Raw genomic sequence first — 17,245 nt, 5'->3', positions numbered from 1 at the left:
GGGCTGTGGATTCCACGAGGTGGCCAGGTGCCTAGATGGTAGGCATTGCAACCTTGAGCTTTGCAACCCCAAAGGCTGGTTCTCTACAAAAAAAGTTTTGTCTGCATAGCTATGGTAGTCAGGGATGTGAACCCCTGCTCTCCGCTGACATAGCTGTGCCAGCAAAACACCCAGTGTCGCTATGCTAACGACATACCACCTATGGTACTATGCCAGCAGAAAAACTTGACAGCATATGCTGCATCTACACTAGAGGGCTCTGTTAGTACAGCTATACTAGAAGAGCTAGACTGGCAAAGCATGTGTAGTGTATGCCAGGCCTACGTCCGTTGTGGGTCTAGCCCTCAGCCTTTTTTGGTTTTTAGAACTAGACTAGAGACAGGTGTTACTGCTGCTAACTTTTCTTTAATTAATGATTCTTGATAGAAAATACACAGAAAAAAATACATTAAAATATTAAGTTTTTAAAAGCTGGGAAATGACAGAATTGAGGCTGCCTATATAATCTTAATTTGGCCTCCTTGTGCATATGCATTCTGATACAGTCTTTAATTACATGATCACATACTGATTTTTCCACAAAACACTGCCCTGTTCAGTGCATGGGATGGACAGTGGTCACTGACAGGTAGTCATTCAATATTTCTTTTTCCCGTCATCAGTCAGTATATAGCACTATGCCTTAATTACTACAAATCATGTGAACCCTTCACTGAATTAATGTATTGATTTCGTAACAGGCTTTTCTATGATGTTCTACACTGCAGTGTCTGACTGGTTCACAACATTTTTTAATTTCTCTTTACAACACTCCTGTGATATAAGATGGCATTATTATCCCTGTTTTACAGAGTGGAATTATGTACACCTAAAACTAGGGCCTGATGTACACCTAAAACTTACGTTGACCTAGCTCCCTCACTCAGAGCTCTGAGCTATGTTAGCTGGACCTAAGTCCCACTGTAGGTACAGCTAGAATTCTTCTGTTGATCTAGCTACCGCCTGTCGGAGAGATGGATTACCTACATCTATGGAAAACTCCCTTCCTCTGCTGCAGCAAGCATTTACACTATAGCTGCACAGTTGCAGTATCATAGCTGTGCCACTGTAGTGTAGACATGGCCTAGGACACAGAGAGATTAAGGTCCTTTCACTTCCGGAACCTCATGCCACAGCAGCCTTTGGCAGCCTGGAGAAGTAGATCCAGGACAATTCCTGCTCAGCCCCTGACCAGTCTTGAATATGCTTGGTCACTGAGTTGAGATGGTGCATGCACAATCCAGTAAGCACATAGGAACTGTGTGGGGATGGAGCATGCTCAGTGTAGATGAAATCTTCAGAAAATAATGCTGCCAACCTCTAACAAAACTCTAGTGAGCATGTGCAAACTGTAGTTTTTCAGAGACTTATAACTTGGGCAAATTTGAGCAGATTTCCATGGGAATGGCAAAAGGAGCATCCCTGAAATCTGGCAGGGGGTCACCTTGGTGTTTCAAGTCCCTGCTCCAAAATGGAGACACTAAAATTTCTCAAAAACAGTGAGGAGACCTTGTGGCACGTGAGAGACTAACAAATTTATTTGGGCATAAGCTTTCATGAGCTAAAACCCACTTCATCAGATGCATGGAGTGGAAAATACAGGAGCAGGTATAAATACATAAAAAGATGGGCGTTACCTTACCGAGTGTGAGGTCAGTCTAACGAGACAATTCAATTAACAGTAGGATACCAAGGGAGGGAAAATAACTTTTGTAGTGGTAATGAGAGTGGCCCATTTCATACAGTTGACAGGAAGGTGTGAGTAACAGTAGGAGGAAATTAGGTTTAGGTTTTGTAATGACCCAACCACTCTCGGTCTTTATTCAGGCCTAATGTGATGGTGTTTAGTTTGCAAATTAATTCCAATTCTGCAGTTTCAGGTTGGAGTCTGTTTTTGAAGTTTTTTTGTTGAAGAATTGCCACTTCTACATCTGTTATTGAGTGACCAGGGAGATTGAAGTGTTCTCCTACTGGTTTTTGAATGTTATAATTCTTGACATCTGATTTGTGTCCATTTATTCTTTTGCTTAGAGACTGTCCGGTTTGGCCAGTCTCTGTGACCCCTGGGCACTGGAGTTCTCGGTTGTGACCAGAGCAGTCATTGTTGGGCATTGTGGGAGAGCTGCTGGAGAAGAGTTGACATAGGTAACACAGTGTCTATATTCACAATGCATTGACCTCAGTACATTGACCATGGCTCAACGCTGCTTGGGGAGGTGGTGTTATTGTGTCACTCTAATGGGGCACTCACATCAGTGGGAGACAAATTTAAGTGTAGACACATGTATAACTATGTTGACGTAAGGCAGCTTCCATAGACTTAACTTTGTAGTTTAGACTAGGCTTCAGAAGGGTCTTGTCATGTCTTCCTGACAGAGGAAGAAGAAAAAGGAATTTGCATTTTCTTCTCTGACTGAGAGACTATAATTTAAATGGCCTTGGTTACATTTCTGTCTCAGGTTCATTTCAGGTCAGAATCTGATGTTATATGCACTCATGCCAAAACATTATTTTCAACAATTATTCTTGCTGTATGATGCATGTTGAAACTTTAAATATTTGTAATATTACTATTTTAAAGCTTTGCCTGGTATGTAGACTTGCTTTTGTAAAATAAAAAAAAATTATGCATAACTTATTTTGGGGGCTGGGGGAGGAAGAGAGAAAAATTATCCCTGTTTTAATAAATTGAATATAATGCTACGTAGAAACTGCTATATATGTTTAAAATGTGCTTTATACACATGTCACATAAAATAAATAGAGAATTAGTTTTGTTTTAAAATATCATTTGCTCCCCCTCTGAAGCGCATCAAGGCAGAGATCAGATGGCTGGAGAATCTGAAACACTGCACATACTGTGAGCACCAATCATCCTCACTTCTCCTGTCTGTTACATTTCGGTAGCACTTCATTTCTGCCATTTAATTTATGTGCAGAGTAAGAACTTTCATAAATTCCAACTCAGATGACCTCAGCACAACCAGGAGAGCACCCCCGTAAAAGCTGACCCCACCACAGATCTCTCCAAAGAGAAAGGTCTGTTCAGTTGAGGGCCGGCTCCAGGCACCAGCGTTCCAAGCAGGTGCTTAGGGCGGCAGTTAGAAAGGGGCGGCAGTGTTTCTGCCATGGCGGCAATTCGGCGGCAGCTTCTCCCCTTTGCCATCCAGAGCGGCAGTTTTTTTCACTGCTTGGGGCAGCAAAAACTGTAGAGCCAGCCCTGGTTCAGTGTCACTGGGATAATAAGACAAATACCTTTAAAGCCTATAGCTCTAATTTCACCAGTTAGCTTTCAGTAATCAGATTCTGCAAGGCTGCTACTGTAAATTGAGCTTGCACTGCTAAGAGTCAGAAGCTAGTTGTTGCAAGACTAACAAACATAGAATTGAATTGCAGAGAAGCAGTGCTAACTGCCCCCTTCAACTATCATTTTGAAGAGGCAAACGGTTCTCACTCAAGGCTTTATCAGACACTTATTAGGTGGGAAAAAATTCCATTAGCACTTTGAAGTGCTATTTTCTTTTTTTGTGAGGCAACAAAAGAAGTCTAAGTGAAGACTGACAAAGCTACTAAGAACTGGGTGTGTGTGTGTGTGTGACAATACTTTATTTTAAATCCTCTCACAAAATTATGTCTATTTCTTTCAGGCCCATTAATTTTTGTGTATTACTGAAATTATTCACTCCTACACTGCTCACTCTCTCTTAATTGGGTGATTTATTTTTACCAGCTGGCATGCAAGGCTGACACAGATGAGCCTGGTTCATCACGGGCATAACTGTGACTACAGTACTGCACCAGTTATGAATTTGATCTGTTCTGCCTGACAGACTCTTTCCCAGAGCTCATTAAATGAGGGAGAATCTATGGGAATGGGTAGGTGGGGAGAGGGGAGGGGCACTATTATATCCTTTTAAATAAGATACAAAGACAGAATAGGTGAATTTCAACCCAGTATTGCATTGTGCAGTGAGATGCACTACAGGGGAGGTTTATGCTTTTCTCTGAGGTGAACTGCACCTGTCTTTGGTTAATCCAGACATGGGCAAACTATAGAGTTTGGCACCAATAACAAAATAAGCAATTGGTCATTGTGATGGGGTGTGTTCCCCACACAGGCCCTGAAGGAGCGAATGTGAGCCTGAGAGGTGAATTAACATATCTGGCAGCACCTGAGAGAGAGAAAGAGAGCACACACATATACACACAAGGTCCAGGTGTAATTGATAATGAAGCCCAGCTGGGGAGGGGCTAGGTGGCAATAATAAAGCCAGGAACTTTGCAGCAGAAAGAGCTGGAGGGAGAGGGTCTGTGGTCACTTTCTGGGGGTAGAAAAGGTAGGAAGCAGTCTAGGGAGGTAACAAGGAGTCTGAGGGTGTAGACCTTGATAGTCAGCTACAGTGTCTCTGGACTGGATCCCAGAGTAGAGGATGGGACTGGGCTCCCCTACCAGCTATGTAGGAAGGTGGGTTGAAATCCCCTAAGGAAAGGGGTGTAAGGACCACAGAGCCTAGAGACAGGTGGAAGATCTGCTGTAAGGTCATTGGACTGTAGCTGGGTCAGACTCCCTGTTACCTGGGAAGGGGTGGACTAATGTGTAAGGGATTAGAGGGCCAAGTTGCAGGGAAAGAGACCACTGCAGCAATGGAGGGACCATCAGCAGAGGAGACAGCTGCTATGCTATGTCTGGTCACAAGGAGGAGCTCCTGTGATGAGTGAACCCTGTTACAGTTCACAACATTCATCAATCACCATCAATTTTACCAAGTTTTCCAGACCAAATCTCTGTTGGTTCTGGTCATGACTCTGACTACAATTCTACACCAGCAGAGCTGGTAAGAAGGCATAGGGCCTGATTCTCTTCTCTCAGCAGTATAAAATAGGAATAATGCCATCAATTCCAACTGAAAACCAGTGTAAGCAAAAGGAAAATCAGGTCCATAATCATTGCAGAAATATACCTGGCTATTTATTATATACTGTGCTCATGGGCAGAGTGGAAATCAACCTGCTACATTCCCTCAGGCATAAATTACGAGTCACAAAATGGAGAAAGATGATATAACTCCTGTGTTGAACCCTCCATCATATCATGCTCACTGCCACCAAGAGGTCATGCTCCAAGAGAGGAAGAAAGGAGGCCTGGTTTGTATAGTTGACATGAACAAAATGAAAGGACACATGCACATGATTATTGACTGCAATGTGCCACCCTTTGCTGCCTCTTCTCACACACATGCAGAATTCTACTCTTTACCCCCTAAATTTAACCTACTCCCCCACACCCGTTTTCCTTTTACACCTACTCCCTTGTCTGACACGATCCCAATCCTCCCTCCCCATTATCCGTCACGTAACATAAGAACTAGGGATAACCCAATCAAATTAATAGGCAGCAGGTTTAAAACAAACAAAAGGAAGTATTTCTTCACACAACGCATAGTCAACCTGTGGAACTTGTTGCTAGGGGATATTGTAAAAGCCAAAACTATAACAAGATTCAACAAAGTACTAGATAAATTCATGGAGGATAGGTCCATCAATGGCTATTAGTGTAGATGGTCAGGGGTGCAACCCCATGCTGAGAGTATCCCGAGTCTCTGACGGACAGAAGCGGGGAGTGTTTGACAAAGGATGGATCACTCAATGATTGCCCTGTTCTGTTCATTCCGTATGAAGCACCCGGCATTGGCCACTGTTGGAAAACAGGATACTTGCCTAGATAGACCATTGGTCTGATGCAGTATGGCTGTTCTTATGTTCATCCCATCTCCCCACATATTTTCTCTTTTCCCTTTCTCTCCCTAAATATTTGTGTCCCCCCAACTTTTTTGTTTTGCTTTTTTATGCTGTATGAAGGCCTGAATAGTTTTTTTATCTGTTTTTTTTTTTTTGCATACATGAATTTTACATTAGAATCTAGGAGCTATTGATAATGTTTTTGCTAGAAGATTCTATGCATCTGGAGAATTAGTGAAATCATTACATCAGATATCAAGAAATGAAATCTGATTATTGAAAGGGAAAGTGACTTATTCAAACTGTTTGAAACTCTGTTTTGCATTGCTGTGAGTAATCTGTTTAATTCAAATGTTCAGTAAACAGTTGGAAGAAAAGATCTGTTCCTTAAAGATTTACTACCTCCCACTTTTAGTTAAGGTCTGAGAAAGTTAAGGTCTCGGCAGCAGTTCTGCAGAAAAGGACCTAGGGGTTACAGTGGACGAGAAGCTGTATATGAGTCAACAGTGTGCCCTTGTTGCCAAGAAGGCCAATGGCATTTTGGGATGTATAAGTAGGGGCATTGCCAGCAGATCGAGGGATGTGATCGTTCCCCTCTATTCGACATTGGTGAGGCCTCATCTGGAGTACTGTGTCCAGTTTTGGGCCCCACACTACAAGAAGGATGTGGAAAAATTGGAAAGAGTCCAGCGGAGGGCAACAAAAATTATTAGGGGACTGGAACACATGAGTTATGAGGAGAGGCTGAGGGAACTGGGGATGTTTAGTCTTTAGAAGAGAAGAATGAGGGGGGATTTGATAGCTGCTTTCAACTACCTGAAAGGGGGTTCCAAAGAGGATGGCTCTAGACTGTTCTCAGTGGTAGCAGATGACAGAACAAGGAGTAATGGTCTCAAGTTGCAGTGGGGGAGATTTAGGTTGGATATTAGGAAAAACTTTTTCACGACAAGGGTGTTGAAACTCTGGAATGCGTTACCTAGGGAGTTGGTGGAATCTCCTTCCCTAGAAGTTTCTAAGATCAGGCTTGACAAAGCCCTGGCTGGGATGATTTAGTCGGGGATCGGTCCTGCTTTGAGCAGGGGGTTGGACTAGATGACTCCTGAGGTCCCTTCCAACCCTGATATTCTATGAAAAGCTCCCAATACACACATGAGATCACTATTGTTGTTAATGGACTCACTGGGGAAGACTAGACTCAACATTCCCAATATTTCTAAGACTCAAAATAAATGGGAAAAAATTAAATCTGAACCTTTCATGCCTTCTCTTTGCATCATAAAGAAACAATGGGAGAAAATTATTATTTTTGTATTTGTAGGTCCCCTTAAAAACACAAATAGTTTAGTACATTATAATCTTTCCTAGCCAGAGTGCAACTGCACCTTCATTTAAAAAGCACCCTTCACAATGAATCTCTGTTGTTATGAGCAGTGCTGGTTGCAATGCCTCTAGTTAAGGTTAGCTAACACTTGCCATTAGAAGATCCTGTTTCTAGTGGCTTATAATTTTGCTAAACTTTAAACAGTTGGGCTGAAATTTTCCATGCCAAATGTCTGCCTCAGGCTTTTTTTTTCCCTTTGAATTTCAGCAAAGGCAGTTACCTGTTTCCTAGAACAAAGTTAGGGGGAAAATATGCTTTGCCCATGTTAAAAATAAATTCTTACAACTCATAAATTGAGAAATTTGAGAGTGGTAGCTGTGTTAGTCTGTATCAGCAAAAACAACAAGGAGTCCTTGTGGCACCTTAGAGACTAACAAATTTATTTGGGCATAAGCTTTTGTGGGCTAGAGATATCCAGAGATATTGGATCTCCTATGCCTGCGGGAGAAGAAGCTGTGCAAGCACAGCTACGGACCAGCCATTGAAATATGGACATTTATGGCCAGATTGCACAGGGGAATGCAGGGGAATGGGTATATGCGACATGAAAGCGAGGGAACTGTGTCAGGCATACCATAAGGCCAGAGAGGCAAGCAGTCAATCTGATGCTGATCTGCAGATTTGCCTCTTTTACAAAGAGCTGCATGCCATACTTATCGGAGACCCTACCCTCACCCAATGGGCCATAATGAATATGGCCAAGAAGCCTGAGACACAGGCCCTCTTGAACCCATGTCTTCTACATTCCAGCGGAGTGCTCTAACCACCAGGCTATCAAGTCAGTGTCTCCTAATTTGGCTCAGTGAATATTTCTTGATTATACAAAGTGGGCTAGCTCCAACAGGAGAGATTGAGAAAGGAAGCCAGAGACTGACTGACACTGTCTCTAACTCTCTCTCTCTCTTTCTGGCTTTTCATTAAAAATTTCAAACAGTCTTGGTTTCATCCCCATGCAGAACAGGACATTTTTTGAAATCGTGAAAATTTTTATGGGACAGAAAAACCATTTCTCACCCAACTCTGATGCTAGTGTCCTGAGGGATGATTCTGAAGATGTGACAGATTTTTGCTGCTATTATTGAATGTTCTTGTGCATTCTTTGTCTAAGAGGTTTGCAATTTACTCAAGGGTACTCTTGGATCTCTGATTGCTTCTTGGATTCCAACTAGCATCAGAGACCAAAAGCTTTTTTTCCCCATCAACATCTGGTTAGTCATTTGCATCCTATTCTTTTGGATTTGGCCTCTCCACAGTGACCCATGAATATGTGACTTCTAGACCAGGTTACTGCTTTGCACTGTACTTTAGGCTACACCTTAACACCACTCAGGAACTACTGCTGATGCAGAATATGGCTGTCCAACCTCTTAGGTCATGGTAGTTGATGGGCATATATTACTGTGACAGAAAACACCCCTGTATCCAAACCCCCTACACACGACTGTAATGATCTTTGTACACAGTATGCCTTGTAAGGTATCATTTGAAAACTCATAATTTTCTGGTCAGTATTGTCCTGGTAAAATTTGTGTGGCAACATTGTATGCAAAGCTATATGATTCCACTGTATGGTGTTATTAACACATGTTTCAAACCCCACAGCTCTGCCCAAACAGAATTTGGCAGACAGGTCAGTCCTAAACAAAGGAATGTGTGCTTCACTTAATTATCATTTAAGCAGTAAGCACAGTAATCAAGCAGAGAGGGAAACAAAGAAAGCTCAAAGAGGTCAGAAAAAAGCAGCAGGGAACATCCTTCCCCATAGACTGTCTCCTGGTACCCAGCTGGAAATGTTTTTCAAGCGGGGGACTGAAACTATTAAAAGGAGGGACAAACATCCCCAAGGTACCCCGTCCCTCTTCCTGCCCATCACATTCGCTACACCTGAAGCAACAAAGGAAGCATTTGTTGGACTCAGGGAGAATGGGTCCTGACCTATAGGCTTTGGTCAGTAAGGTTGCTGAAAGCAAGTGGTGAAAAACTTTGCTTGAATCTGATATAGTTTAAGTTAGGTAATAATAAATGTCTTGTCTATATTTTTCTTGTAACCATTTCTGACTTTTATGCCTCATTACCTGTACTCACTTAAAATCTATCTCTTTGTAGTCAATAAACTTGTTTTATCTAATCCAGTGTGTTTAAATTGAAGTGTTTGAGTAACTCTGTGACAAGTTGTGTGCATATTATTATCTTAAAGGAATAACAGACTTAATATAATCTGTACTGTCCAGGGCAATACAGGAGATATGTTTCTGGGTGAAAATCTGGGATTGGGGTGGGGTGTTGGGGTCACCCTGCAGTATAACCAAGCCTGGTGAGATCCAGAGTATAACCCATTTGTGGCTGGCAGTTGCAAGTCACACCCTGAGTGAGTGTGTGTGTGTGTCTTGCATGGTGGAAGGCTGTTTATGAGTGTGCCTGGTGGGAGCTACTTCAGCAAAGCATTGTGAGGCAGCCAAGGTTGAGCAGGGCGTTAGACTAGATGACCTCCTGAGGTCCCTTCCAACCCTGATATTCAATGATTCTATGAAGGTTGCAGGGGTGACACAGCTGCTTATTAGTCTGGATTGACTCTCTGTTATGTCACACCAGCCTCTTAGGTTATGGTAGTTGATGGGCATATATTACACCAGTCTTTTCAGCGGTTGCAGTAGCTTCCTATTAATTCTGGGTGTATTTCAAGTATCAATTTTTGGCTAACTCAGAGATCACCTTTCTCCTTGTGAACCACCATGGAAGTAGAGATGAACTGGGGTGCGCATGCCCATCCCCACATTTAAATATCAGGGACAGAGGAAGGGCATTCTTAGTAGACAGCCTGGAACTCTGAAATGTGTTCCTTTAGCTGATCAGGCAGTGGCCATGGTTTTGACAGTTAGGACTCAGCTCAAGGCCCCTCTCTTTTTTCAGGCATTTGCCTCAGGGAGGTTGGGTAAGCTGGTTGCGAGGGGGAAGTACTTGGTCTGAGAGCTTGTCCTTCTTTCTTTTTGCCTTTCATAAGAGATACATTTGTACACGTATTCTTACTACATTATGCATATGCTTTCTGAGGCAACTTGGATAGGGTGCATTTTATCATTCTAAAAATAAATGTAATGCAGTACATGTAATGACACTCTAAAACCCCAGTGTGTGTAATGAGAGCTCAACTCTGCCCAGAGAAGGAAAGTGCAGCTGACACATGCACAGGAGTCTCCACTTGCTTTTTATAAAATACTATGCAAATGGAAGAAAGTACTTGCCAAAGAAACAGATGAAGATACATTCCTCAGAGATTTCTTTGTGACAGGACTTCAGAACCTGTCAGGGAGTGGTATTCAAAGTTTAGAGGCAGAATCCATTAAGTAATAATAATTCCCTTCTCTACAGGCCTGCAGCTCACAAATGGACAGACTGCTGATGAAATGTTGGGCTAGACAGAGAAAGTTAAAGGCAGCCCTGGTCATCTGCAAGTTAGTCAGCCGTTCAGTGTGATTCTTCTTTGCAGAATATTCCCAGTTCACCAAGGAGTACAATAGACTCTGGTGCAAATTTTCATCTCTTCACAGGATATTTGGGAGATGTAGCACCAAAGGGATTTCTGCAACAGGATCCTCCCACATCTACCAACACCGGCCCATCAAAGATGGAGGATAAATTTGAAAAACATTTACATTAATATTGAATACCATTTATTAGCTCTACCATCACAACTCTGGCTCTTGCTCTTTCCTCCTCTGCTTCACTTCTTCCCTCTTGGTGTCTGTCCTTCCTCCCTCTGCTGAAATGAACCCTTTGGTGTGCCACTACAAGGGAGAGACAAGTTGAGATTAGCTCCTCACAAGTAAGACACTGTCCTTGCACAACTCCTTCTCTTCCTCTCTGCAAATCCCCCTTCCCACAATCCATCAAGTATTCAACCTCCCCCTGCCACCACCACACACAGAGTCAGATCTCTTCTCCTCCAGCAAAACAAATTTCCTCCCACATATCAATTCTTTGCCACCTCATAAAAATCAATATGCCACCTTGTGGTGGGGTGAATAAACTCCACACCAGAATGGTTCCAGTTAAGGAGCAGCTCTGGGCCCAGGCAGCCCCACCTATCCCCACCTGCAGTGTGCAGCTGGAGATGAAGTTTAAAAGAGAGCCAGACAGGGAAGGTAGTGAGACCTACTCTGGGAGCTTCTGAAGAAGGATGCTATAGAAACCTTTCCCAGGGGAAAGAGCCTGCCTGCTGAGCCCAGAGGGGCTGAAGATTCAGTTATTCTCCTTTTCCTTTTGTGATGGGGTGGAATAGGCCCAAAGACCCCCTGCTGGAGGTCTCAGAGTCCCACTACACCCTGTCCCAGAAAGGAGCAGTACAGAAGTCCTCCAGAGTGCCTGGAGTGGCTGTGGGGGAAGCAGTCAATTAGAAAGAAGCTGCGGGGAGTAGCCAATCAGGACCCAACAGGGCCATATAAAACGAGCTGCAGTACTAGAGAGAGTTAGTTGTTGCCTGGAGCTGGAGGAGTGAGGACTGTGTTCCTGGCTGGCTGGCTGGCTGGCTGGCTGGCTGGCTGAAGGAGCAGCAGGACCATGGACAGATCAATTGCTGGCAGGGATTGGAGGAGCAAGAGGGAGCTGCTGGGACTGTACAAGACTTCAGCCCTATGGTAAGGGTGAAGCATTTGAGAATGTGCTGGAGCTGCAGGGAAGTGGCTCAGGGAACAGAAACACAGTTTAGTTAAAGAGATGCAGTAGGCGGCTGCTATTCATAGGGTCCCTGGTCTGGGACCTGGAGTAGTGAGCGCGCCCAGTCCCTCCCCTACCACTACAGAATTGGCCTGAATATTGAACTGAGATACATCCCTGGAAGAGAAACTGAACTGTTAAGTGGCCAGCTGGAGAGGTGGGTCCAGAAACGGTGAAGAATCTCCAGGGAGGAAGTCCTGGGGGTATGGCCCCCATACCAGGGTCAGAGACTATTTGATGGCTTGCCCAGAACGGGCTGTGGGACTGATTAAGGACTGAGCCCATGGAGGTCTGCAGGAAGACAGTGTCTCCAGGGAGGAAGCCCTGGAGATACAGCCCCATAGTAGGGCCAGGACTATTTAAAGACTGAGGCTGGGGAGGGCTACAGAGATACCAACAGAGGAGTACTGGGATTGGCTCCTGTTGGACTATATACCCTGGAAGGGGTCTGTACAGTTTCAAATACAGACTCTGTGTGTGAGACTCAGCTGGACGGCTGAGTCATTGAAAACCTGCCTGAGAAACCACGAACAGGGGTCACCACAAACTGAGAGAGCTGCAGGCACACACACTCGACCGGGGCACTCACGAGAGGTGGGTGCCACCCCGTTACACTTTGCTACTGTGTCAAACTGTAAGACTTTGGTGGGGTAGCAAGTGGTAAGATGTTACATGGGGGGGATCCTTTAGGCACTTCCAGGTGCTGGACATTGTTGCTTCTTACAGAGCTCTGGGCTGGAACCCATTGGAGTGAGAGGACCTGGACTCTCATACCAATCATCTTCATATGGAGAGCACAAAAACCCTCTCTTCCAAACTCACCCCGGGGAAATACAGAGAGGGTAAAGACTTTGCAAAGCCCATGGATGGGGCTGAACACCTGCAGGGGTTGGTAAACAGAGGGAAGGTCCTCCTCCTGCCCACCTTTGGGAGAGCATGGGGCCTGATATCTTCCTTCAGACTGTTATCCCAGAGGGGGATACAGCTACTTGGAGAACAGATTGGAGGTTGGGTCAACACACACACACCGAAAGGCAGACTGCCACGGATGTGACCGGGGCCAGTGATGGACGCTGGTGATGGTACTAGGTCTCCCTTCGCCCTCTGACCACTAAGTGGCAGTGCCCGTAAGCGCTGCCCATCACACACCTCAGAACATAAATTCAAGTTTCTTAGCCCACCCAAAATTCAGTGCCTCCTCCAAATCAATTCCCCTTTTCAAAATTTATTCCACTCTTACAAAAATCAATCCGTCCTCTCCCACCTCCATAATACATAGAATCACAGTGCCATCTGGTACCACATGGGGATCAGGCTCCTCTGCACAACAGCCTGGCCTCCTTCCCTTCTGAGATCACAGCTCGTCAGGGAGAGGAGGGGCCGCTGCTGGCCAGGCCGTGCTGTGCAGAGTTTTCCAGCTGCTGCTCTGCCACACGAGCTCCACAGTGATGGGGAGGAGCTGGCAGGCAGAGAGACCCCTAAAGGCATGGGGCTTTCCTTGTTTCTTTTTGATCTCAGATGGGCCTCTTGCCTGCCTTGCAGCGCTTGGAAGAGCAGAGCCCTTGTGTAGGTATGAGGCACAGATTTGTTGTTTTTGTTTTTTAATTTGGCAGTGAGGCAGCCAGACATGGCAGAGTACAGCCAAGAGAGCAGGAGACAGAACTGGAAAGCCAGAATCTGACTAAAAGGTCTTCAAAGCCAGAGACTAGGTGGGTCTGTGGATTTGTACTTTTCTCATATTTATCCAGCTATCACCAGCATTTGTGCACATCTGTTCCTCCAAATACTTTGTTCTATGTGTTTTATGAAGGAAGAGGCGAAAACTCCTAGTTTAGAGGCCTCTACCTAGAAAATTCTCACAATGCCTATCAGTGTGCAACATCACCCAGGGGATTCTCAAACTGGTGCAAAATCTCCAGAGTGCAATGCATCGTGGGGAGGAACCATATTGGAAAATTGCCAGGATCCCCTGCTCTGAGCATCAGTGGATGACGAACTCTAGGATAGCTGTTAAGAATTGCCATAATGCAGTACACATAGGGTTGACAGACAGAGATACAACACTTTTGAAACAGGCTAGTATCAAACAGTGTTGCTCTACAGACCCATTTGGCCAAGTTAGAATGTGATTATCTGGCATGGTTATACCAAAAGACTGTTGCTCTGTGGACAAGGCTCTTCTTTAAGCTTCTGCTTTCACTTTTCTCTTAAGGAGCTCTATTTTGGTAATAGGACAATCCCTTTTGGGCATTGGGTTTTCAGATTAGGCTGATCAGGAACATAAAACATCCCCATATACTGTTAGTCAGTGTCACATCAAAGGACTTCAGTCAGGAAGACAAATAATTAAATTACCTAGGCTTTGATCAAGAGTCTGCAGTTTGCTTCAAACACTTCCACAGGACATTTGCTTGCTTTAATCACCACTGTCTCTTTTGTGATCAAAGGAGTTCCTTTTGATACAGGGAATGCATTGCCTCTTAATCAAGGTGATTTAACTCGTCCCTAACCTTCCTAATTGTGTTACTGGTTTAATGTAAAATATGTTTATTGACATATGTGCACGATAGCTTCTGTCTAATGGTATGTCACACTAATTGTATTGTTTGAGTGTGACCAGCAGCTTCTTTGCTCTTCTGCACATTCCAGATTCCAGACACATGCATCTTACTTTTTGAATACAGATATAGAATGGACAATTTTCAAGGATAAAGATATTTTCCAATTCTCTTTATAGTACCCTGATATCAGGCAACCTGAGAGGTGGACAGAGACTTTCCCTGTTGCTGACAAGAGGCCAGCAGTAGTTGCAGAGAGAAGGCAGCAGAATGCTGAGGTGAGGTTACAACTACAGTTACCTTTAGACTCACCCCTGTAGTGGTCTGGCCCTGGGGCTGGATTAGGAACTGTTGTTTTGTTCATTTGCTGTAAGTGTAAAGTGAGCATGCCTAGGATTGTTTGCACTTCTTATTCCTGGCGGCCCTAGTCAATGAATCCTCTTATTTAGAGAGTGTCATTGTTTATGGAAACCCACCTGTCATGACCCCAGGAGTCTCAAACCTGGGTCTACAGGCTTCCTGGAGGAGGGTGGGGGCATCAAACTCTAATCCTCCACCCAACAGCTTCCTGGTATCACCTAGAACCAGGGCTCCTTGAAGCCCAGCTCAGACAATAGGCTCCACCCTGGGCCCTGATTGGCGGAACACCAGAGTTCCTGGTTGGTCTGCTCCCCTTACTTAAGCCACAGGGAGGAATAGGAATTTGTCTATATAACTGGGCTCCACACCGCTTCGGACTGCTCACTCAGCGCTACCTGCTCTTGCCTCCTGCCCCAGCCTCCCTGGTGTCCTGACTTGGCCTGATTCCTGCAATCTGACTCTAGGTCCCTGACCTCAACTTCTGACCTCCTGGTTCAGAACCCTGCCTGGCGTGAGGACCCGGCCCCCTATCCTAACACTAACCTCTAGGCATGGCCACCTGCATCCTGACCCTGACAGTTTGTATGGACCACACAGTAATCCTCAAGAGGGTGGGCCCAGGGTGAGAGGTATGGTACTAGCAGCCCAACTGCTGCCTCCAGAGGTACTGGATTTGCCCAAATGGACTGTCCGCCTCCAGGCCGATAACCAAGCACTGCAGGCCCAAGTCATGCAGCTAAGCTCAGAGAACCGTTTGCTGTTGGATCGAGTAAACCAGCATTGAGTGGAGAATGTTGTATTCCAGATACAACCCACCGTGCCCTGTCCTGAACGGGGATCTGCAACACCTCTGCCAGAACCATTCAGTGGGAGTTGCTAGTGGTTCTGGGGCTTCATGAACCAATCCTGCCTCCTATTCATGTTGCATGCCCAAATTTAGGCTTCTGACCCAGCCAAGGTGGGTTTGATAATCAGCCTGCTGATGGCCCTTGTTGCACTGGGCCTCCCTCTTGCTGTATATTAACAGCCTAGTGCCTTCAAATTTGAATGCCTTCCTCCAATCTATATCCACAATGTTTGATGACCTGCATTGTGCCCGCTTGGCCGAGGCTGCTGTAAGGAAACTCTGGCAGGGGCAGGGTATCATTGCTTCCTAGGCAGTGCTTTTCTGCCATCTCCCTGCAGACACAGCAAGGAACAAGGTGATGCAGTGGTATCAGTTCCGGTGGGGTCTGTAGGAGGAAATCAAAGATGAACTGGCCTGTGTGGAGACACCCATGGGTCTGGATGTCTTCATCAACCTTGCCATCCACATAGATAATCAGTTACAGGAATAGAGGAAGGAAAAGAGAAGTTCCCTGCAGCCCCTGTGTCTGACCACTATTGCATGGGTGCCCATTCCATCCACTCAACTGATGCAGGTGAATCTGGCTCATTGACAGCTCACCGCCAAAGAAAACAATGCTGTTGCACCACCAATGCTTCTATTGAAGCAAACCCGGTCATGCCGTTTCTGCCTATCCTGCACGAGCCCCACGGGACCTGGGAAACAAGTTGACTCAGGTTTGGTAAGGGGGACCGGCCTGGGCTCTGAGAATTTCCCCACACCTTAGTCCTGACTGGGACATGCACCCTGCTCTGTTTGGGAGTTTTATATTTGCAGGTGCATATCTGGCTGTGCATCCCTGAGAGGCCCCCATGGATTTCCACACAGCTGGCTCTCATCAATTCAGAATGAGCCAACAATTTCATAGATGCAGTGGCAGCCCAGGCCTGGCAACTTACTTTGCAATGCAAGGCCACTCAGCACCTAATAAAAACTGTGGACTGCTCCCCTCTGTCTTCGGGTCCAGTGATCAAGGAGACAGTCCCCCAGGAAACAGTTATTCAGGGGCACTGAGAAATACTATGTTTCAAATGCAGTTCAATCCCCACACTTCCCTCTGATTCTGAGCATCTCCTAGATCACCCTTCAAAATCCCCTCATTCAGTGGCAAGAACAGGAGGTCAGTTTCCCTTCAAAATTCTGTCACCAGTATTGTCAGGAGCAAACTGATGATGGCCCAACACCCAGGTCCTGGAGGGCTCAGGGGAAGGTGATCACCCAGGCAGGGACACCCTCTGAACCTACATCAGAATCCCCCTTAAATATCATGAATATGCTGAAGGGTCTGAAAAGAAGAACATGGGGAAAACCTCCCTCTGCACTGGGACTACCCCATAGAGCTGCAGCCTGGAGCAAAAATAAAGTTCAGATGGATTTATGCCATGTCAGAACCCAATCTGCCTGTGCTGCATGAATACTTCCAGGAAAACCAGCCAGAGGATTCATCATCCACCCTTGCTGGCTGGTGGGCCAATCGTCTTTGTCAAGGAAAAAGGCAGCAGTTTTCGACCCTGTAGACTACCAAACCTTGAAACCAGATAACAAGCAGGCTGGGCAGTACAGGAGATA

At 45.3% G+C, this 17,245-nt stretch overlaps 1 long non-coding RNA gene across 1 annotated transcript in view; it reads left to right on the top strand.

Moving 5' to 3' along the window:
* The window catches only part of LOC140909223 (uncharacterized), a 40,290-nt gene that overhangs the window by 16,577 nt on the left and 6,468 nt on the right, over positions 1 to 17,245 (top strand). Inside the window, exon 2 of the long non-coding RNA XR_012158139.1 lies at positions 14,610 to 14,708. This is a non-coding gene — a long non-coding RNA (uncharacterized lncRNA). The remainder of the gene's footprint in view (positions 1 to 14,609; positions 14,709 to 17,245) is intronic.

The sequence above is a fragment of the Lepidochelys kempii genome, chromosome 3 (assembly GCF_965140265.1).
Source record: "Lepidochelys kempii isolate rLepKem1 chromosome 3, rLepKem1.hap2, whole genome shotgun sequence".
Classification (NCBI taxonomy): domain Eukaryota; kingdom Metazoa; phylum Chordata; order Testudines; family Cheloniidae; genus Lepidochelys; species Lepidochelys kempii.
Note: the sequence above shows the minus strand (reverse complement) of the source record. Positions and strands in the feature narration are given on the sequence as shown.